Consider the following 21769-nt stretch of genomic DNA (forward strand, 5'->3'; position numbering starts at 1 on the left):
CTCTTGTATAACCTAAATATTAATTTTAAAATAAATTTGAATCATAGATAACCGTAATTGAGCGAGATATGACTATTTATTTTGAAACACAATACATCAAACTAATTTTAAAAATCATTTAGGGTTAATCAAATTATATCTAAAAATTGAATTAAAATTAAATCGGAACACTCGCCAACGCTATTAGTTATTACATTTTCTTAACTCTGATTGTGTTCAAACCTTAAAAAACATCATTTGGCTATCTTGTATATACGAAATAGTAAATTTAATTTATATTCGAATAATAAATAACAGTAATAGAGTGAGATATGAATATTTAATTAAAAAACAATTCATCAGAAAAATTTTTAAAATAATTTACAGTACATCAAATGAACTTCAAAAAATAAATTGGAATCAAATCGGACAATGCTATAATGATTAATCGTTCTATTTTCTTAACCCTGGTTATGTCCAAAACTTAAAAAGGATCATTTGAGTCATCTTGTATAACCTAAATATTATTTTAAATTATATTTGAATAATTGATAACCGTAATAGTGAGATATGACTATTTATTTTGAAACACAATACATCAAACTAATTTTAAAAATCATTTAGGGTTAATCAAATTATATCTAAAAATTAAAATAAAATTAAATCGGAACAATCGCCAACGCTATTAGTTATTATATTTTCTTAATTGTTGTTGTGTTCAAACCGTAAAAACATCCTTTGGCTATCTTGTATATGAGAAATAGTAAATTTAATTTATATTCGAATAATAGATAACAGTAATAGTGTGAGATATGATCATTTTTTTAAAAAACAATTCATCAGAAAAATTTTAAAAACAATTTACAGTACAACAAATGAACTTCAAAAATTAAATTGAAATCAAATCGTACAATGCTATAATGATTAATCGTTCTATTTTCTTAACACTGGTTATGTCCAAAACTTAAAAAGGATCATTTGAGTCATCTTGTATAACCTAAATATTAATTTTAAAATAAATTTGATTCATAGATAACCGTAATTGAGTAAGATATGACTATTTTCTTAAAACACAATACATCAAACTAATTTTAAAAATCATTTAGGGATTATCAAATTATATCTAAAAATTTAATTAGAATTAAATCGGAACAATTGTTAACGCTATTAGTTATTATATTATCTTAATCCTTGTTGTGTTCAAACCGTAAAAAACATCATTTGGCTATCTTGTATATGCGAAATAGAAAATTTAATTTATATTCGAATAATAGATAACAGTAATAGAGTGAGAAATGATTATTTTTCGAAATAACAATTCATCAGAAAAATTTTTAAAATAATTTACAGTACATCAAATGAACCTCAGAAATTAATTTGGAATGAAATCGGACAATGCTATAATGATTAATCGTTCTATTTTCTTAACCCTGGTTATGTCCAAAACTTAAAAAGGATCATTTGAGTCATCTTGTATAAGCTAAATATTAATTTTAAAATAAATTTGAATAATAGATAACCGTAGTTGAGTATTTTTTTGAAACACAATACATCAAAATATTTAAAAAAATTATTTAGGGTTAAACAAATTATCTCTAAAAATTAAATTGAAATCATATCGGAACAATAGCTATAGGTAATAGTAATCGATTTTCTTTATTCTGGTTATGTCCAAAACTTAAAAAGGATCATTTGAGTCATCTTGTATAACCTAAATATTATTTTAAATTATATTTGAATAATTGATAACCGTAATAGTGAGATATGACTATTTATTTTGAAACACAATACATCAAACTAATTTTAAAAATCATTTAGGGTTAATCAAATTATATCTAAAAATTGAAATAAAATTAAATCGGAACAATCGCCAACGCTATTAGTTATTATATTTTCTTAATTGTTGTTGTGTTCAAACCGTAAAAACATCCTTTGGCTATCTTGTATATGAGAAATAGTAAATTTAATTTATATTCGAATAATAGATAACAGTAATAGAGTGAGATAAAATTATTTTATTAAAAAACAATTCATAAGAAAAATTTTAAAAATAATTTACAGTACATCAAATGAACTTCAAAAATTAAATTGGAATCAAATCGGACAATGCTATAATGATTAATCGTTCTACTTTCTTAACCCTGGTTATGTCCAAAACTTAAAAAGGATCATTTGAGTCATCTTGTATAACGTAAATATTAATTTTAAATTATATTTGAATAATAGATAATCGTAAATGCGTGAAATATGACTATTTTATTTAAACACAATACATCAAAATATTTTAAAAAATCATTTAGGGTTAATCAAATTATATCTAAAAATTAAATTAAAATTAAATCGGAACAATCGTTAACGCTATTAGTTGTTATATTTTCTTAATTCTTGTTGTTTTCAATCCGTAAAAAACATCATTTGGCCATCCTGTATGTGCAAAATAGTAAATTTAAATTATATTCGAATAATAGATAACAGTAATAGAGTGAGATAAAATTATTTTATTAAAAAACAATTCATAAGAAAAATTTTAAAAATAATTTACAGTACATCAAATGAACTTCAAAAATTAAATTGGAATCAAATCGGACAATACTATAATGATTAATCGGTCTATTTTCTTAACCCTGGTTATGTCCAAAACTTAAAAAGGATCATTTGAGTCTCTTGTATAACCTAAATATTAATTTTAAAATAAATTTGAATCATAGATAACCGTAATTGAGTAAGATATGACTATTTTTTTGCAACACAATACATCAAAATATTTTAAAAATTATTTAGGGTTAAACAAATTATATCTAAAAATTAAATTGAAATCATATCGGAACAATAGCTATAGGTAATAGTAATCTATTTTCTTTATTCTGGTTATGTCCAAAACTTAAAAAGGATCATTTGAGTCATCTTGTATAACCTAAATATTATTTTAAATTATATTTGAATAATTGATAACCGTAATAGTAAGATATGACTATTTATTTTGAAACACAATACATCAAACTAATTTTAAAAATCATTTAGGGTTAATCAAATTATATCTAAAAATTAAAATAAAATTAAATCGGAACAATCGCCAACGCTATTAGTTATTATATTTTCTTAATTCTTGTTGTGTTCAAACCGTAAAAAACATCATTTGGCTATCTTCTATGTGCAAAATAGTAAATTTAAATTATATTCGAATAATAGATAACAGTAATAGAGTGAGATATAATTATTTTATTAAAAAACAATTCATAAGAAAAATTTTAAAAATAATTTACAGTACATCAAATGAACTTCAAAAATTAAATTGGAATCAAATCGGACAATGCTATAATGATTAATCGTTCTATTTTCTTAACCCTGGTTATGTCCAAAACCTAAAAAGGATCATTTGAGTCATCTTGTATAATCTAAATATTAATTTTAAAATAAATTTGAATCATAGATAACCGTAGTTGAGTATTTTTTTGAAACACAATACATCAAAATATTATAAAAAATTATTTAGGGTTAAACAAATTATATCTAAAAACTAAATTGAAATCATATCGGAACAATAGCTATAGGTAATAGTAATCGATTTTCTTTATTCTGGTTATGTCCAAAACTTAAAAAGGATCATTTGAGTTATCTTGTATAACCTAAATATTATTTTAAAATATATGTGAATAATTGATGACCGTAATAGTGAGATATGACTATTTTTTTAAAACACAATACATCAAACTAATTTTAAAAATCATTTAGGGATTATCAAATTAAATTAAAATTAAATCGGAACAATCGCCAACGCTATTAGTTATTATATTTTCTTAATTCTTGTTGTGTTCAAACCGTAAAAACATCCTTTGGCTATCTTGTATATGCGAAATAGTAAATTTAAATTATATTCGAATAATAGATAACACTAATAGGGTGAGATATGCTCATTTTTTTAAAAAACAATTCAACAGAAAAATTTTAAAAATAATTTACAGTACATCAAATGAACCTCAAAAATTAATTTGGAATCAAATCGGACAATGCTATAATGATTAATCGTTCTATTTTCTTTATCCTGGTTATGTCCAAAACACAAAAAGGATCATTTGAGTCATCTTGTATAACCTAAATAATAATTTTAAATTATATTTGCATAATAGATAACCGTAAATGAGTGAGATATGACTATTTTATTTAAAAAAAAATACATCAAAATATTTTTAAAAATCATTTAGGGTTAATCAAATTATATCTAAAAATTAAATTAAAATTAAATCGGAACAATCGTTAACGCTATTAGTTGTTATATTTTCTTAATTCTTGTTGTGTTCAAACCGTAAAAAACATCATTTGGCCATCTTGTATGTGCAAAATAGTAAATTTAAATTATATTCGAATAATAGATAACAGTAATAGAGTGAGATATAATTATTTTATTAAAAAACAATTCATAAGAAAAATTTTAAAAATAATTTACAGTACATCAAATGAACTTCAAAAATTAAATTGGAATCAAATCGTTAACGCTATTAGTTATTATATTTTTTTAATTCTTGTTGTGTTCAAACCGTAAAAAACATCATTTGGCTATCTTCTATGTGCAAAATAGTAAATTTAAATCATATTCGAATAATAGATAACAGTAATAGAGTGAGATATAATTATTTTATTAAAAAACAATTCATAAGAAAAATTTTAAAAATAATTTACAGTACATCAAATGAACTTCAAAAATTAAATTGGAATCAAATCGGACAATGCTATAATGATTAATCGTTCTATTTTCTTAACCCTGGTTATGTCCAAAACTTAAAAAGGATCATTTGAGTCATCTTGTATAACGTAAATATTAATTTTAAATTATATTTGAATAATTGATAACCGTAATAGTGAGATATGACTATTTTCCTAAAACACAATACATCAAACTAATTTTAAAAATCATTTAGGGATTATCAAATTATATCTGAAAATTAAATCGGAACAATCGTTAACGCTATTAGTTATTATATTTTCTTAATTCTTGTTGTGTTTAAACCGTAAAAAACATCATTTGGCTATCTTCTATGTGCAAAATAGTAAATTTAAATTATATTCGAATAATAGATAACAGTAATAGAGTGAGATATAATTATTTTATTAAAAAATAATTCATAAGAAAAATTTTAAAAATAATTTACAGTACATCAAATGAACTTCAAAAATTAAATTGGAATCAAATCGGACAATGCTATAATGATTAATCGTTCTATTTTCTTTATCCTGGTTATGTCCAAAACACAAAAAGGATCATTTGAGTCATCTTGTATAACCTAAATATTATTTTAAATTATATTTGAATAATTGATAACCGTAATAGTGAGATATGACTATTTATTTTGAAACACAATACATCAAACTAATTTTAAAAATCATTTGTGGTTAATCAAATTATATCTAAAAATTGAAATAAAATTAAATCGGAACAATCGCCAACGCTATTAGTTATTATATTTTCTTAATTGTTGTTGTGTTCAAACCGTAAAAACATCCTTTGGCTATCTTGTATATGAGAAATAGTAAATTTAATTTATATTCGAATAATAGATAACAGTAATAGAGTGAGATAAAATTATTTTATTAAAAAACAATTCATAAGAAAAATTTTAAAAATAATTTACAGTACATCAAATGAACTTCAAAAATTAAATTGGAATCAAATCGGACAATACTATAATGATTAATCGGTCTATTTTCTTAACCCTGGTTATGTCCAAAACTTAAAAAGGATCATTTGAGTCTCTTGTATAACCTAAATATTAATTTTAAAATAAATTTGAATCATAGATAACCGTAATTGAGTAAGATATGACTATTTTTTTGCAACACAATACATCAAAATATTTTAAAAATTATTTAGGGTTAAACAAATTATATCTAAAAATTAAATTGAAATCATATCGGAACAATAGCTATAGGTAATAGTAATCTATTTTCTTTATTCTGGTTATGTCCAAAACTTAAAAAGGATTATTTGAGTCTCTTGTATAACCTAAATATTAATTTTAAAATAAATTTGAATCATAGATAACCGTAATTGAGCGAGATATGACTATTTATTTTGAAACACAATACATCAAACTAATTTTAAAAATCATTTAGGGTTAATCAAATTATATCTAAAAATTGAATTAAAATTAAATCGGAACACTCGCCAACGATATTAGTTATTACATTTTCTTAACTCTGATTGTGTTCAAACCTTAAAAAACATCATTTGGCTATCTTGTATATACGAAATAGTAAATTTAATTTATATTCGAATAATAAATAACAGTAATAGAGTGAGATATGAATATTTAATTAAAAAACAATTCATCAGAAAAATTTTAAAAATAATTTACAGTACATCAAATGAACTTCAAAAAATAAATTGGAATCAAATCGGACAATGCTATAATGATTAATCGTTCTATTTTCTTAACCCTGGTTATGTCCAAAACTTAAAAAGGATCATTTGAGTCATCTTGTATAACCTAAATATTATTTTAAATTATATTTGAATAATTGATAACCGTAATAGTGAGATATGACTATTTATTTTGAAACACAATACATCAAACTAATTTTAAAATCATTTAGGGTTAATCAAATTATATCTAAAAATTAAAATAAAATTAAATCGGAACAATCGCCAACGCTATTAGTTATTATATTTTCTTAATTGTTGTTGTGTTCAAACCGTAAAAACATCCTTTGGCTATCTTGTATATGAGAAATAGTAAATTTAATTTATATTCGAATAATAGATAACAGTAATAGTGTGAGATATGATCATTTTTTTAAAAAACAATTCATCAGAAAAATTTTAAAAACAATTTACAGTACAACAAATGAACTTCAAAAATTAAATTGAAATCAAATCGTACAATGCTATAATGATTAATCGTTCTATTTTCTTAACACTGGTTATGTCCAAAACTTAAAAAGGATCATTTGAGTCATCTTGTATAACCTAAATATTAATTTTAAAATAAATTTGATTCATAGATAACCGTAATTGAGTAAGATATGACTATTTTTTTGAAACACAATACATCAAAATATTTTAAAAAATTATTTAGGGTTAAACAAATTATATCTAAAAATTAAATTGAAATCATATCGGAACAATAGCTATAGGTAATAGTAATCGATTTTCTTTATTCTGGTTATGTCCAAAACTTAAAAAGGATCATTTGAGTCATCTTGTATAACCTAAATACTATTTTAATTTATATGTAAATAATTGATGACCGTAATAGTGAGATATGAATATTTTTTTAAAACACAATACATCAAATTAATTTTAAAAATCATTTAGGGATTATCAAATTATATCTAAAAATTAAATTAGAATTAAATCGGAACAATCGTTAACGCTATTAGTTATTATATTATCTTAATCCTTGTTGTGTTCAAACCGTAAAAAACATCATTTGGCTATCTTGTATATGCGAAATAGAAAATTTAATTTATATTCGAATAATAGATAACAGTAATAGAGTGAGAAATGATTATTTTTCGAAATAACAATTCATCAGAAAAATTTTTAAAATAATTTACAGTACATCAAATGAACCTCAGAAATTAATTTGAAATGAAATCGGACAATGCTATAATGATTAATCGTTCTATTTTCTTAACCCTGGTTATGTCCAAAGCTTAAAAAGGATCATTTGAGTCATCTTGTATAAGCTAAATATTAATTTTAAAATAAATTTGAATAATAGATAACCGTAGTTGAGTATTTTTTTGAAACACAATACATCAAAATATTTAAAAAAATTATTTAGGGTTAAACAAATTATCTCTAAAAATTAAATTGAAATCATATCGGAACAATAGCTATAGGTAATAGTGAGATATGAATATTTTTTTAAAACACAATACATCAAATTAATTTTAAAAATCATTTAGGGATTATCAAATTATATCTAAAAATTAAATTAGAATTAAATCGGAACAATCGTTAACGCTATTAGTTATTATATTATCTTAATCCTTGTTGTGTTCAAACCGTAAAAAACATCATTTGGCTATCTTGTATATGCGAAATAGAAAATTTAATTTATATTCGAATAATAGATAACAGTAATAGAGTGAGAAATGATTATTTTTCGAAATAACAATTCATCAGAAAAATTTTTAAAATAATTTACAGTACATCAAATGAACCTCAGAAATTAATTTGAAATGAAATCGGACAATGCTATAATGATTAATCGTTCTATTTTCTTAACCCTGGTTATGTCCAAAGCTTAAAAAGGATCATTTGAGTCATCTTGTATAAGCTAAATATTAATTTTAAAATAAATTTGAATAATAGATAACCGTAGTTGAGTATTTTTTTGAAACACAATACATCAAAATATTTAAAAAAATTATTTAGGGTTAAACAAATTATCTCTAAAAATTAAATTGAAATCATATCGGAACAATAGCTATAGGTAATAGTAATCGATTTTCTTTATTCTGGTTATGTCCAAAACTTAAAAAGGATCATTTGAGTCATCTTTTATAACCTAAATATTATTTTAAATTATATTTGAATAATTGATAACCGTAATAGTGAGATATGACTATTTATTTTGAAACACAATACATCAAACTAATTTTAAAAATCATTTAGGGTTAATCAAATTATATCTAAAAATTGAAATAAAATTAAATCGGAACAATCGCCAACGCTATTAGTTATTATATTTTCTTAATTGTTGTTGTGTTCAAACCGTAAAAACATCCTTTGGCTATCTTGTATATGAGAAATAGTAAATTTAATTTATATTCGAATAATAGATAACAGTAATAGTGTGAGATATGATCATTTTTTTAAAAAACAATTCATCAGAAAAATTTTAAAAATAATTTACAGTACAACAAATGAACTTCAAAAATTAAATTGAAATCAAATCGTACAATGCTATAATGATTAATCGTTCTATTTTCTTAACACTGGTTATGTCCAAAACTTAAAAAGGATCATTTGAGTCATCTTGTATAACATAAATATTAATTTTAAAATAAATTTCATTCATAGATAACCGTAATTGAGTAAGATATGACTATTTTTTTGAAACACAATACATCAAAATATTTAAAAAAATTATTTAGGGTTAAACAAATTATATCTAAAAATTAAATTGAAATCATATCGGAACAAAAGCTATAGGTAATAGTAATCGATTTTCTTTATTCTGGTTATGTCCAAAACTTATAAAGGATCATTTGAGTCATCTTGTATAACCTAAATACTATTTTAAATTATATGTGATTAATTGATGACCGTAATAGTGAGATATGACTATTTTTTTAAAACACAATACATCAAACTAATTTTAAAAATCATTTAGGGATTATCAAATTATATCTGAAAATTAAATCGGAACAATCGTTAACGCTATTAGTTATTATATTTTCTTAATTCTTGTTGTGTTCAAACCGTAAAAACATCATTTGGCTATCTTGTATATGCGAAATAGTAAATTTAATTTATATTCGAATAATAGATAACACTAATAGTGTGAAATATGCTCATTTTTTTTAAAAATAATTCAACATACAAAATTTTAAAAATAATTTACAGTACATCAAATGAACCTCAAAAATTAATTTGGAATCAAATCGGACAATGCTATAATGATTAATCGTTTTATTTTCTTTATCCTGGTTATGTCCAAAACACAAAAAGGATCATTTGAGTCATCTTGGATAACCTAAATAATAATTTTAAATTATATTTGAATAATAGATAACCGTAAATGAGTGAGATATGACTATTTTATTTTAACACAATACATCAAAATATTTTTAAAAATCATTTAGGGTTAATCAAATTATATCTAAAAATTAAATTAAAATTAAATCGGAACAATCGTTAACGTTATTAGTTATTATATTTTCTTAATTCTTGTTGTGTTCAAACCGTAAAAAACATCATTTGGCCATCTTGTATGTGCAAAATAGTAAATTTAAATTATATTCGAATAATAGATAACAGTAATAGAGTGAGATATAATTATTTTATTAAAAAACAATTCATAAGAAAAATTTTAAAAATAATTTACAGTACATCAAATGAACCTCAAAAATTAATTTGGAATCAAATCGGACAATGCTATAATGATTAATCGTTCTATTTTCTTTATCCTGGTTATGTCCAAAACACAAAAAGGATCATTTGAGTCATCTTGTATAACCTAAATAATAATTTTAAATTATATTTGCATAATAGATAACCGTAAATGAGTGAGATATGACTATTTTATTTAAAAAAAAATACATCAAAATATTTTTAAAAATCATTTAGGGTTAATCAAATTATATCTAAAAATTAAATTAAAATTAAATCGGAACAATCGTTAACGCTATTAGTTGTTATATTTTCTTAATTCTTGTTGTGTTCAAACCGTAAAAAACATCATTTGGCCATCTTGTATGTGCAAAATAGTAAATTTAAATTATATTCGAATAATAGATAACAGTAATAGAGTGAGATATAATTATTTTATTAAAAAACAATTCATAAGAAAAATTTTAAAAATAATTTACAGTACATCAAATGAACCTCAAAAATTAATTTGGAATCAAATCGGACAATGCTATAATGATTAATCGTTCTATTTTCTTTATCCTGGTTATGTCCAAAACACAAAAAGGATCATTTGAGTCATCTTGTATAACCTAAATAATAATTTTAAATTATATTTGAATAATAGATAACCGTAAATGAGTAAGATATGACTATGTTATTTTAACAAAATACATCAAAATATTTTTAAAAATCATTTAGGGTTAATCAAATTATATCTAAAAATTAAATTAAAATTAAATCGGAACAATCGTTAACGTTATTAGTTATTATATTTTCTTAATTCTTGTTGAATAAAAAAAATCATTTGGCTATTTTGTATATGCGAAATAGTAAATTTAAATTATATTCGAATAATAGATAACAGTAATAGAGTGAGATATAATTATTTTATTAAAAAACAATTCATAAGAAAAATTTTAAAAATAATTTACAGTACATCAAATGAACTTCAAAAATTAAATTGGAATCAAATCGGACAATGCTATAATGATTAATCGTTCTATTTTCTTAACCCTGGTTATGTCCAAAACTTAAAAAGGATCATTTCAGTCATCTTGTATAACCTAAATATATATTTGAATAATAGATAACCGTAAATGCGCGAGATATGACTATTTTATTTACACAATACAACAAAATATTTTTAAAAATCATTTAGGGTTAATCAAATTATATCTAAAAATTAAATTAAACTTAAATCGGAACAATCGTTAACGCTATTAGTTATTATATTTTCTTAATTCTTGTGTTCAAATCGTAAAAAACATCATTTGGCCATCTTGTATGTGCAAAATAGTAAATTTAAATTATATTCGAATAATAAATAACAGTAATAGAGTGAGATATAATTATTTTATTAAAAACCAATTCATAAGAAAAATTTTAAAAATAATTTACAGTATGAACATCAAAAATTAAATTGGAATCAAATCGGACAATGCTATAATGATTAATCGTTCTATTTTCTTAACCCTGGTTATGTCCAAAACTTAAAAAGGATCATTTGAGTCATCTTGTATAACGTAAATATTAATTTTAAATTATATTTGAATAATTGATAACCGTAATAGTGAGATATGACTATTTTCTTAAAACACAATACATCAAACTAATTTTAAAAATCATTTAGGGATTATCAAATTATATCTGAAAATTAAATCGGAACAATCGTTAACGCTATTAGTTATTATATTTTCTTAATTCTTGTTGTGTTCAAACCGTAAAAAACATCATTTGGCTATCTTCTATGTGCAAAATAGTAAATTTAAATTATATTCGAATAATAAATAACAGTAATAGAGTGAGATATAATTATTTTATTAAAAAATAATTCATAAGAAAAATTTTAAAAATAATTTACAGTACATCAAATGAACCTCAAAAATTAATTTGGAATCAAATCGGACAATGCTATAATGATTAACCGTTCTATTTTCTTTATCCTGGTTATGTCCAAAACACAAAAAGGATCATTTGAGTCATCTTGTATAACCTAAATATTATTTTAAAATATATGTGAATAATTGATGACCGTAATAATGAGATATGACTATTTTTTTAAAACACAATACATCAAACTAATTTTAAAAATCATTTAGGGATTATCAAATTATATCTAAAAATTAAATTAAAATTAAATCGGAACAATCGCCAACGCTATTAGTTATTATATTTTCTTAATTCTTGTTGTGTTCAAACCGTAAAAACATCATTTGGCTATCTTGTATATGCGAAATAGTAAATTTAAATTATATTCGAATAATAAATAACAGTAATAGAGTGAGATATAATTATTTTATTAAAAACCAATTCATAAGAAAAATTTTAAAAATAATTTACAGTACATCAAATGAACATCAAAAATTAAATTGGAATCAAATCGGACAATGCTATAATGATTAATCGTTCTATTTTCTTAACCCTGGTTATGTCCAAAACCTAAAAAGGATCATTTGAGTCATCTTGTATAATCTAAATATTAATTTTAAAATAAATTTGAATCATAGATAACCGTAGTTGAGTATTTTTTTGAAACACAATACATCAAAATATTATAAAAAATTATTTAGGGTTAAACAAATTATATCTAAAAACTAAATTGAAATCATATCGGAACAATAGCTATAGGTAATAGTAATCGATTTTCTTTATTCTGGTTATGTCCAAAACTTAAAAAGGATCATTTGAGTTATCTTGTATAACCTAAATATTATTTTAAAATATATGTGAATAATTGATGACCGTAATAGTGAGATATGACTATTTTTTTAAAACACAATACATCAAACTAATTTTAAAAATCATTTAGGGATTATCAATTTATATCTAAAAATTAAATTAAAATTAAATCGGAACAATCGCCAACGCTATTAGTTATTATATTTTCTTAATTCTTGTTGTGTTCAAACCGTAAAAACATCATTTGGCTATCTTGTATATGCGAAATAGTAAATTTAATTTATATTCGAATAATAGATAACACTAATGGTGTGACATATGCTCATTTTTTAAAAAAATAATTCAACAGAAAAATTTTAAAAATAATTTACAGTACATCAAATGAACCTCAAAAATTAATTTGGAATCAAATCGGACAATGCTATAATGATTAATCGTTCTATTTTCTTTATCCTGGTTATGTCCAAAACACAAAAAGGATCATTTGAGTCATCTTGTATAACCTAAATAATAATTTTAAATTATATTTGAATAATAGATAACCGTAAATGAGTGAGATATGACTATTTTATTTTAACACAATACATCAAAATATTTTTAAAAATCATTTAGGGTTAATCAAATTATATCTAAAAATTAAATTAAAATTAAATCGGAACAATCGTTAACGTTATTAGTTATTATATTTTCTTAATTCTTGTTAAATAAAAAAAATCATTTGGCTATTTTGTATATGCGAAATAGTAAATTTAAATTATATTCGAATAATAGATAACAGTAATAGAGTGAGATATAATTATTTTATTAAAAAACAATTCATAAGAAAAATTTTAAAAATAATTTACAGTACATCAAATGAACTTCAAAAATTAAATTGGAATCAAATCGGACAATGCTATAATGATTAATCGTTCTATTTTCTTAACCCTGGTTATGTCCAAAACTTAAAAAGGATCATTTCAGTCATCTTGTATAACCTAAATATATATTTGAATAATAGATAACCGTAAATGCGCGAGATATGACTATTTTATTTACACAATACATCAAAATATTTTTAAAAATCATTTAGGGTTAATCAAATTATATCTAAAAATTAAATTAAACTTAAATCGGAACAATCGTTAACGCTATTAGTTATTATATTTTCTTAATTCTTGTTGTGTTCAAATCGTAAAAAACATCATTTGGCCATCTTGTATGTGCAAAATAGTAAATTTAAATTATATTCGAATAATAAATAACAGTAATAGAGTGAGATATAATTATTTTATTAAAAACCAATTCATAAGAAAAATTTTAAAAATAATTTACAGTACATCAAATGAACATCAAAAATTAAATTGGAATCAAATCGGACAATGCTATAATGATTAATCGTTCTATTTTCTTAACCCTGGTTATGTCCAAAACCTAAAAAGGATCATTTGAGTCATCTTGTATAATCTAAATATTAATTTTAAAATAAATTTGAATCATAGATAACCGTAGTTGAGTATTTTTTTGAAACACAATACATCAAAATATTATAAAAAATTATTTAGGGTTGAACAAATTATATCTAAAAACTAAATTGAAATCATATCGGAACAATAGCTATAGGTAATAGTAATCGATTTTCTCTATTCTGGTTATGTCCAAAACTTAAAAAGGATCATTTGAGTCATCTTGTATAACCTAAATATTATTTTAAAATATATGTGAATAATTGATGACCGTAATAGTGAGATATGACTATTTTTTTAAAACACAATACATCAAACTAATTTTAAAAATCATTTAGGGATTATCAAATTATATCTGAAAATTAAATCGGAACAATCGTTAACGCTATTAGTTATTATATTTTCTTAATTCTTGTTGTGTTCAAACCGTAAAAACATCATTTGGCTATCTTGTATATGCGAAATAGTAAATTTAATTTATATTCGAATAATAGATAACACTAATAGTGTGAAATATGCTCATTTTTTTTAAAAATAATTCAACATACAAAATTTTAAAAATAATTTACAGTACATCAAATGAACCTCAAAAATTAATTTGGAATCAAATCGGACAATGCTATAATGATTAATCGTTTTATTTTCTTTATCCTGGTTATGTCCAAAACACAAAAAGGATCATTTGAGTCATCTTGGATAACCTAAATAATAATTTTAAATTATATTTGAATAATAGATAACCGTAAATGAGTGAGATATGACTATTTTATTTTAACACAATACATCAAAATATTTTTAAAAATCATTTAGGGTTAATCAAATTATATCTAAAAATTAAATTAAAATTAAATCGGAACAATCGTTAACGTTATTAGTTATTATATTTTCTTAATTCTTGTTGTGTTCAAACCGTAAAAAACATCATTTGGCCATCCTGTATGTGCAAAATAGTAAATTTAAATTATATTCGAATAATAGATAACAGTAATAGAGTGAGATATAATTATTTTATTAAAAAACAATTCATAAGAAAAATTTTAAAAATAATTTACAGTACATCAAATGAACCTCAAAAATTAATTTGGAATCAAATCGGACAATGCTATAATGATTAATCGTTCTATTTTCTTTATCCTGGTTATGTCCAAAACACAAAAAGGATCATTTGAGTCATCTTGTATAACCTAAATAATAATTTTAAATTATATTTGCATAATAGATAACCGTAAATGAGTGAGATATGACTATTTTATTTAAAAAAAAATACATCAAAATATTTTTAAAAATCATTTAGGGTTAATCAAATTATATCTAAAAATTAAATTAAAATTAAATCGGAACAATCGTTAACGCTATTAGTTGTTATATTTTCTTAATTCTTGTTGTGTTCAAACCGTAAAAAACATCATTTGGCCATCTTGTATGTGCAAAATAGTAAATTTAAATTATATTCGAATAATAGATAACAGTAATAGAGTGAGATATAATTATTTTATTAAAAAACAATTCATAAGAAAAATTTTAAAAATAATTTACAGTACATCAAATGAACCTCAAAAATTAATTTGGAATCAAATCGGACAATGCTATAATGATTAATCGTTCTATTTTCTTAACCCTGGTTATGTCCAAAACCTAAAAAGGATCATTTGAGTCATCTTGTATAATCTAAATATTAATTTTAAAATAAATTTGAATCATAGATAACCGTAGTTGAGTATTTTTTTGAAACACAATACATCAAAATATTATAAAAAATTATTTAGGGTTAAACAAATTATATCTAAAAACTAAATTGAAATCATATCGGAACAATAGCTATAGGTAATAGTAATCGATTTTCTTTATTCTGGTTATGTCCAAAACTTAAAAAGGATCATTTGAGTTATCTTGTATAACCTAAATATTATTTTAAAATATATGTGAATAATTGATGACCGTAATAGTGAGATATGACTATTTTTTTAAAACACAATACATCAAACTAATTTTAAAAATCATTTAGGGATTATCAATTTATATCTAAAAATTAAATTAAAATTAAATCGGAACAATCGCCAACGCTATTAGTTATTATATTTTCTTAATTCTTGTTGTGTTCAAACCGTAAAAACATCATTTGGCTATCTTGTATATGCGAAATAGTAAATTTAATTTATATTCGAATAATAGATAACACTAATGGTGTGACATATGCTCATTTTTTAAAAAAATAATTCAACAGAAAAATTTTAAAAATAATTTACAGTACATCAAATGAACCTCAAAAATTAATTTGGAATCAAATCGGACAATGCTATAATGATTAATCGTTCTATTTTCTTTATCCTGGTTATGTCCAAAACACAAAAAGGATCATTTGAGTCATCTTGTATAACCTAAATAATAATTTTAAATTATATTTGAATAATAGATAACCGTAAATGAGTGAGATATGACTATTTTATTTTAACACAATACATCAAAATATTTTTAAAAATCATTTAGGGTTAATCAAATTATATCTAAAAATTAAATTAAAATTAAATCGGAACAATCGTTAACGTTATTAGTTATTATATTTTCTTAATTCTTGTTAAATAAAAAAAATCATTTGGCTATTTTGTATATGCGAAATAGTAAATTTAAATTATATTCGAATAATAGATAACAGTAATAGAGTGAGATATAATTATTTTATTAAAAAACAATTCATAAGAAAAATTTTAAAAATAATTTACAGTACATCAAATGAACTTCAAAAATTAAATTGGAATCAAATCGGACAATGCTATAATGATTAATCGTTCTATTTTCTTAACCCTGGTTATGTCCAAAACTTAAAAAGGATCATTTCAGTCATCTTGTATAACCTAAATATATATTTGAATAATAGATAACCGTAAATGCGCGAGATATGACTATTTTATTTACACAATACATCAAAATATTTTTAAAAATCATTTAGGGTTAATCAAATTATATCTAAAAATTAAATTAAACTTAAATCGGAACAATCGTTAACGCTATTAGTTATTATATTTTCTTAATTCTTGTTGTGTTCAAATCGTAAAAAACATCATTTGGCCATCTTGTATGTGCAAAATAGTAAATTTAAATTATATTCGAATAATAAATAACAGTAATAGAGTGAGATATAATTATTTTATTAAAAACCAATTCATAAGAAAAATTTTAAAAATAATTTACAGTACATCAAATGAACATCAAAAATTAAATTGGAATCAAATCGGACAATGCTATAATGATTAATCGTTCTATTTTCTTAACCCTGGTTATGTCCAAAACCTAAAAAGGATCATTTGAGTCATCTTGTATAATCTAAATATTAATTTTAAAATAAATTTGAATCATAGATAACCGTAGTTGAGTATTTTTTTGAAACACAATACATCAAAATATTATAAAAAATTATTTAGGGTTGAACAAATTATATCTAAAAACTAAATTGAAATCATATCGGAACAATAGCTATAGGTAATAGTAATCGATTTTCTCTATTCTGGTTATGTCCAAAACTTAAAAAGGATCATTTGAGTCATCTTGTATAACCTAAATATTATTTTAAAATATATGTGAATAATTGATGACCGTAATAGTGAGATATGACTATTTTTTTAAAACACAATACATCAAACTAATTTTAAAAATCATTTAGGGATTATCAAATTATATCTGAAAATTAAATCGGAACAATCGTTAACGCTATTAGTTATTATATTTTCTTAATTCTTGTTGTGTTCAAACCGTAAAAACATCATTTGGCTATCTTGTATATGCGAAATAGTAAATTTAATTTATATTCGAATAATAGATAACACTAATAGTGTGAAATATGCTCATTTTTTTTAAAAATAATTCAACATACAAAATTTTAAAAATAATTTACAGTACATCAAATGAACCTCAAAAATTAATTTGGAATCAAATCGGACAATGCTATAATGATTAATCGTTTTATTTTCTTTATCCTGGTTATGTCCAAAACACAAAAAGGATCATTTGAGTCATCTTGGATAACCTAAATAATAATTTTAAATTATATTTGAATAATAGATAACCGTAAATGAGTGAGATATGACTATTTTATTTTAACACAATACATCAAAATATTTTTAAAAATCATTTAGGGTTAATCAAATTATATCTAAAAATTAAATTAAAATTAAATCGGAACAATCGTTAACGTTATTAGTTATTATATTTTCTTAATTCTTGTTGTGTTCAAACCGTAAAAAACATCATTTGGCCATCTTGTATGTGCAAAATAGTAAATTTAAATTATATTCGAATAATAGATAACAGTAATAGAGTGAGATATAATTATTTTATTAAAAAACAATTCATAAGAAAAATTTTAAAAATAATTTACAGTACATCAAATGAACCTCAAAAATTAATTTGGAATCAAATCGGACAATGCTATAATGATTAATCGTTCTATTTTCTTTATCCTGGTTATGTCCAAAACACAAAAAGGATCATTTGAGTCATCTTGTATAACCTAAATAATAATTTTAAATTATATTTGCATAATAGATAACCGTAAATGAGTGAGATATGACTATTTTATTTAAAAAAAAATACATCAAAATATTTTTAAAAATCATTTAGGGTTAATCAAATTATATCTAAAAATTAAATTAAAATTAAATCGGAACAATCGTTAACGCTATTAGTTGTTATATTTTCTTAATTCTTGTTGTGTTCAAACCGTAAAAAACATCATTTGGCCATCTTGTATGTGCAAAATAGTAAATTTAAATTATATTCGAATAATAGATAACAGTAATAGAGTGAGATATAATTATTTTATTAAAAAACAATTCATAAGAAAAATTTTAAAAATAATTTACAGTACATCAAATGAACCTCAAAAATTAATTTGGAATCAAATCGGACAATGCTATAATGATTAATCGTTCTATTTTCTTTATCCTGGTTATGTCCAAAACACAAAAAGGATCATTTGAGTCATCTTGTATAACCTAAATAATAATTTTAAATTATATTTGAATAATAGATAACCGTAAATGAGTAAGATATGACTATGTTATTTTAACAAAATACATCAAAATATTTTTAAAAATCATTTAGGGTTAATCAAATTATATCTAAAAATTAAATTAAAATTAAATCGGAACAATCGTTAACGTTATTAGTTATTATATTTTCTTAATTCTTGTTGAATAAAAAAAATCATTTGGCTATTTTGTATATGCGAAATAGTAAATTTAAATTATATTCGAATAATAGATAACAGTAATAGAGTGAGATATAATTATTTTATTAAAAAACAATTCATAAGAAAAATTTTAAAAATAATTTACAGTACATCAAATGAACTTCAAAAATTAAATTGGAATCAAATCGGACAATGCTATAATGATTAATCGTTCTATTTTCTTAACCCTGGTTATGTCCAAAACTTAAAAAGGATCATTTCAGTCATCTTGTATAACCTAAATATATATTTGAATAATAGATAACCGTAAATGCGCGAGATATGACTATTTTATTTACACAATACAACAAAATATTTTTAAAAATCATTTAGGGTTAATCAAATTATATCTAAAAATTAAATTAAACTTAAATCGGAACAATCGTTAACGCTATTAGTTATTATATTTTCTTAATTCTTGTGTTCAAATCGTAAAAAACATCATTTGGCCATCTTGTATGTGCAAAATAGTAAATTTAAATTATATTCGAATAATAAATAACAGTAATAGAGTGAGATATAATTATTTTATTAAAAACCAATTCATAAGAAAAATTTTAAAAATAATTTACAGTATGAACATCAAAAATTAAATTGGAATCAAATCGGACAATGCTATAATGATTAATCGTTCTATTTTCTTAACCCTGGTTATGTCCAAAACTTAAAAAGGATCATTTGAGTCATCTTGTATAACGTAAATATTAATTTTAAATTATATTTGAATAATTGATAACCGTAATAGTGAGATATGACTATTTTCTTAAAACACAATACATCAAACTAATTTTAAAAATCATTTAGGGATTATCAAATTATATCTGAAAATTAAATCGGAACAATCGTTAACGCTATTAGTTATTATATTTTCTTAATTCTTGTTGTGTTCAAACCGTAAAAAACATCATTTGGCTATCTTCTATGTGCAAAATAGTAAATTTAAATTATATTCGAATAATAAATAACAGTAATAGAGTGAGATATAATTATTTTATTAAAAAATAATTCATAAGAAAAATTTTAAAAATAATTTACAGTACATCAAATGAACCTCAAAAATTAATTTGGAATCAAATCGGACAATGCTATAATGATTAATCGTTCTATTTTCTTTATCCTGGTTATGTCCAAAACACAAAAAGGATCATTTGAGTCATCTTGTATAACCTAAATATTATTTTAAAATATATGTGAATAATTGATGACCGTAATAATGAGATATGACTATTTTTTTAAAACACAATACATCAAACTAATTTTAAAAATCATTTAGGGATTATCAAATTATATCTAAAAATTAAATTAAAATTAAATCGGAACAATCGCCAACGCTATTAGTTATATTTTCTTAATTCTTGTTGTGTTCAAACCGTAAAAACATCATTTGGCTATCTTGTATATGCGAAATAGTAAATTTAAATTATATTCGAATAATAAATAACAGTAATAGAGTGAGATATAATTATTTTATTAAAAACCAATTCATAAGAAAAATTTTAAAAATAATTTACAGTACATCAAATGAACATCAAAAATTAAATTGGAATCAAATCGGACAATGCTATAATGATTAATCGTTCTATTTTCTTAACCCTGGTTATGTCCAAAACCTAAAAAGGATCATTTGAGTCATCTTGTATAATCTAAATATTAATTTTAAAATAAATTTGAATCATAGATAACCGTAGTTGAGTATTTTTTTGAAACACAATACATCAAAATATTATAAAAAATTATTTAGGGTTAAACAAATTATATCTAAAAACTAAATTGAAATCATATCGGAACAATAGCTATAGGTAATAGTAATCGATTTTCTTTATTCTGGTTATGTCCAAAACTTAAAAAGGATCATTTGAGTTATCTTGTATAACCTAAATATTATTTTAAAATATATGTGAATAATTGATGACCGTAATAGTGAGATATGACTATTTTTTTAAAACACAATACATCAAACTAATTTTAAAAATCATTTAGGGATTATCAATTTATATCTAAAAATTAAATTAAAATTAAATCGGAACAATCGCCAACGCTATTAGTTATTATATTTTCTTAATTCTTGTTGTGTTCAAACCGTAAAAACATCATTTGGCTATCTTGTATATGCGAAATAGTAAATTTAATTTATATTCGAATAATAGATAACACTAATGGTGTGACATATGCTCATTTTTTAAAAAAATAATTCAACAGAAAAATTTTAAAAATAATTTACAGTACATCAAATGAACCTCAAAAATTAATTTGGAATCAAATCGGACAATGCTATAATGATTAATCGTTCTATTTTCTTTATCCTGGTTATGTCCAAAACACAAAAAGGATCATTTGAGTCATCTTGTATAACCTAAATAATAA

Source organism: Anthonomus grandis, chromosome 19 (assembly GCF_022605725.1).
Source record: "Anthonomus grandis grandis chromosome 19, icAntGran1.3, whole genome shotgun sequence".
Taxonomy (NCBI): Eukaryota; Metazoa; Arthropoda; class Insecta; order Coleoptera; family Curculionidae; genus Anthonomus; species Anthonomus grandis.